Source organism: Theobroma cacao, chromosome 9 (assembly GCF_053813885.1).
Source record: "Theobroma cacao isolate CCN51 chromosome 9, ASM5381388v1, whole genome shotgun sequence".
NCBI lineage: Eukaryota > Viridiplantae > Streptophyta > Magnoliopsida > Malvales > Malvaceae > Theobroma > Theobroma cacao.
The window spans coordinates 9227218-9231558 of NC_142647.1; the positions used below are offsets into that span (position 1 = coordinate 9227218).

At 32.5% G+C, this 4341-nt stretch overlaps 1 long non-coding RNA gene across 1 annotated transcript; it reads right to left on the reverse strand.

Moving 5' to 3' along the window:
• Positions 1-1464: 1464 nt before the first annotated feature.
• LOC148760687 (uncharacterized) lies at positions 1465-3319 on the reverse strand. Its single transcript, XR_016028213.1, has 3 exons — positions 3196-3319; positions 2477-2550; positions 1465-1608 (listed from the first exon to the last, which is right to left on the reverse strand). It is a non-coding gene; the product is annotated as an uncharacterized LOC148760687 (long non-coding RNA).
• Positions 3320-4341: the final 1022 nt, after the last annotated feature.

Genomic DNA, 4341 nt, shown 5'->3' on the forward strand with positions numbered 1-4341 from the left:
TTTCTCATTATTCACTTAGAGAATTCGGCTATTGATGGGTTCCCAACCTTTGGTGGTTTTCTTCACTTGTTTTCATACTAGACATCAATAATCACCTAAAAACACTAACATACCTAAAAATCAAACCAATCCAAGATCATTCTCTCTCCATACCCATTTTGACCAGCCATGAATTCATCATGAAAACATGTAATTTAACCATGGAAATTAAGGGAAAATGCATGGGTAAGGTAAATCACTAGCAAAATCAAAGAAATTTTACCTTTGCTTGATCAAATCCTTGAATTCTAACACTTTCTCTTTGATTTTTCCCACCTAGGGTTTGTTCTTCCTTGGTTTCTCTTCTCTTCTGGTTTGGCTGATCACTATGGGAGAAATGGACTGATTTTTTGCCTTTTTATAAAGAAAAAAACACATGACACCTAGCATTTCCTTATTGGTTCAAATTTTAAATATTTGACTTTTAATTCTTTAATTCTCCACCACACATTTCTCATGTTTATCCATTTTCATGATGAATAAAATCCCTTGGTCTTGATAAGTGTCGGGGGTAAAAATTTATCGATTTGCCCCCGAGGTGGCAAAATTACCATTTCGCCCCTATACTCCAAATTATACCGAAATTAAAATTTTTCACTTCTAAACCTCAAATCATACTCCAATAAGTCAAATGGGGACAAAAAATCTTTTCTAAAAATTCTCATTTTGTCCCCAAGTGGCAAATGACCATTTTGCCCCTAGATAGTGAAAATTTCGGTTTGACTCCAAATTGATCCTCGAACTCCGAATTACCATTTTGAGTCATCGTTGAACTGTGAAACTCTTAATTTCACCTTAAAATTCCTATTTGAATTAGTTCAAGGCTTAATCGACTTAATGGTACCATTAGGGGCAATATCGTCTTTTAACGATTCTTTGAACTTCCTAAATATGCAAACATTCTATTGAGTATGTAAATGACGTCGTAATTATTTTATAGAATAGGGTTTGACTGTCACGACCCGAAACTCCCCATCGAGCCCGTGACAATTGTCGCGAGGCCTCGACAGACATTCTTCACCCCGAATGCTGATCGAAACCCTGCAAGGCTTAGCATCAACTTTCGCATCTCCCCGGTGAGCAACAATTATTAAATCTCGCATTTAAAAAAATTATAAGTCATTTTCAAATAAGAACAATAAAATATTATTTTCTGGCTCATAGGGGTATTTTCGTAATTTTTAGTCAAAAATCTCAAAACTTACTAAAAATGTAGTAGGTAAGCAAAAAATATATATTTAATGATTTAAAAACAAAATAAGTATCTAAAATATTCATTTGAAAGTAAATTGTTAACAACTAGTACTATTCAAAAATAATCAATAAAATATTCTATTTTCTCATAAAATAAATTTTTATAAAAATATTCGTAAATAATTTTTCGCATATGAAAGTAAAGTAAAAATTGTATGAATAGAAATACAGATAACCAAAATATAAGTTTTGATCTGCAATGACACGTGGGCTCTAATTGACCAAGAGGATGTAAGACTGTGAACTCTTACTTTCTATAATGCAGTTTCGAGCTTAGTTCTCGTCCTACTCGACTATCTACAAACTGTCCTGAGCCTGAAAAATATATAGGAAAAAGGGGTGAGATTTTATAATCCCAGTGAGTAAACAGATACCATCTAAAGTATCTAAAGCCGAGTAAATAGTGACAATTAAAATAAGTCATCATACTGTAATTTCATTACCTTTCAGTTCATTTCAACCAAATAAAATCAATCCATATAAATCGAGTAATCAACTTAGCTTATGAATTTTTTAAAACTTTGGCTCGTGCCAAAACTCATACTCGGTGATACTTTGCGCAGGGCATCCAACCGAGTCCGCTATGGCTGTTAAAATTTTTGTATACACTCAAAATATATTTTAGTTTGAGAAAATACAGCTGTTTCTTGGCGTTGGCTAAGTTCCCCTTCACGTGGTGGTTTAGCGTGAAGTGAACCCTAAGCTTTACCCTAGGAGATACCCTACGCGCCTCTCCGTTCGAGGTAATAATATAATGGAGTTTACCGTGCCCCTCTAATATGCTGGTCCACGGAACCCCCTCTGCAGTAACTATTTAATATATAATCCACCAATCAATAAAATTCATTCTAGCATGACATGGCAATTTATCGCAACCCAGCCTCTCAAGGCTGAATACACAGTATAAATAATTATAACAGCAAAATCAGTATAGCCATTCATGCTCATTTATTGTCATAAGCCATTCAATTCAAAACCATAAATTTACAACACAAGCAGGCAGTCTCTAATTACTCTATTTTCAAAACCAGTATTCGATTTTTCAGAAAATTTATAAAATCATTTTATAAAATCACAATTTCTCCTAAAACATAGCAATTTACCATTTAAACCCATTTTTCATAAAATCACACAGTTGTATAAAACTATTCTAGATAATTAAGACGGTAATAAGTTCACTCACAGTATTAGGAGTAGAAATACTCCTATCTTTCGCCCTCGAGTGCAGTCTCTTACCCGAAACAATTGACTCACCACCTATCCATAATCCATGACACAAAATTCAATAAATTGTGTCAATTTATCATAAATTATTTCAGGCTCTTATCCATGAGTATGCACTAGATAGAATTTGAAATGTGTAAACAATCGCTTAATTGCGGTGTCTGACCTAACTCGCATATACACGGTGTAAATTCATAAAATCCCCAATTCGACTCCAATTCCATCCATTTTAATTTCAATTATCCAATTATATCCACAATACCTCAATGACTGTGAATTTCGTCCAATTTATCAGTCCAGACTATAAATTACGCTTTTACCCCTAGTGGGTAAAAATTTCAATTTATTGCACCGAAAATTCCCATTTAATTTCCAACCTCATAATTCATCATTTTTCCACCCAATTCTCTTAAAATAAAGTCAACCTCATCCTCACATACCATTGGCTAGATTCGACTTAGAGAAATTCATGGAGAATATAAATATTTTTCTTTTTGTTTTACTCATAAACATGCTAAAGAAACACTAAACACTAACATAGCTTAAAATCAAATTTATCTAACAACTTTCTCTCTCTAAACCCATATGACCAGATTTGAAATCATCCTCAAATCACATGATTCAACCATGAAAAATGATGGGAAAGGTAAAGCACAAGACAAATTTAAGAAATGTTACCTTTTTTCACTTGATTTTTGAATTTCAACCTATTTTCCCTTTAAATTTCTTGGCTAGGGTTTTATTTTCTCCTTTCTCTCTCTTGTTTCTTGCTTGGCCGAATGTTGAAGAAGAAGAATGGGTTATGGGCTGATTTGTTTATGCCTTTTTTATTAGTTTAATGAAATAATATTATTTTATTCATATTTTGAATATTTTATTAATTCATTTTTTTTCTAGCCATCAACTTGTCCTACTTTTTCCACCATGCATTCCCTTTGACTTATCCAAGTCCTAAGTGAAATTTTCAGATTTTTCCAAAGTTTTGGTGGAGCAAATTTTTCAAAATTACACTTTTGCCCCTGAACTTTTCAAAAATTACATTTTTACCTCAAAAATTGAAAATTTGCCATAATGCATAATTTTCACTCCTCATACTCATTTCACACTCCAAATAATTAAATTTGATCAAAATCCTTTCAAAAATTAAATTTTTTATTCCTGATGGTAAAATTACCATTTTACCCTTTTACTCCAAATTATACCGAAATTAAAATTTTTCACTTCTAAACTTCAAATCTTACTCCAATAAGTCAAATGGGGTCAAAAATCTTTTCTAAAAATTCTCATTTTGTCCCCAGGTGGTAAATGACCATTTTACCCCTAGATAGCGAAAAGTCTAATTTGACTCCAAATTGATCATTGAACTCCGAATCACCATATTAAACCATTCTGGGACTTTAAAATTCTTAATTTCATTGTAAATTCTCTATTTGATCTAGTTCGAGGTTTAACTCAACTTTGTTGTACCTCTAGGTACAATACCGACTTTTGTAAATTTTTGTTCTCGGGACTCTCTTAGCATGCAAACATGCTATCCATCACATGTATGTCATGACAAATATTTTTATAGAGTCGGGCTTGTCATCTTCTCCCCCACTTGGATCAACCATATGATCTTTTTTCATGACTGATTTCGACATCCGGCTAAATATTAATATTTTAAAAATTTTATCTTGTCTCCTTGGTACTTGAAATACCTTATTATGCCTCACTTGACTTTCGAATCGCCTTTTATCTCACAAATTCTCCTCCGATAAAATTATTATTATTTTATTGTTATTTTCTCACTTGCGAAATATTTTATCCTAAACTACTCTTTTCATC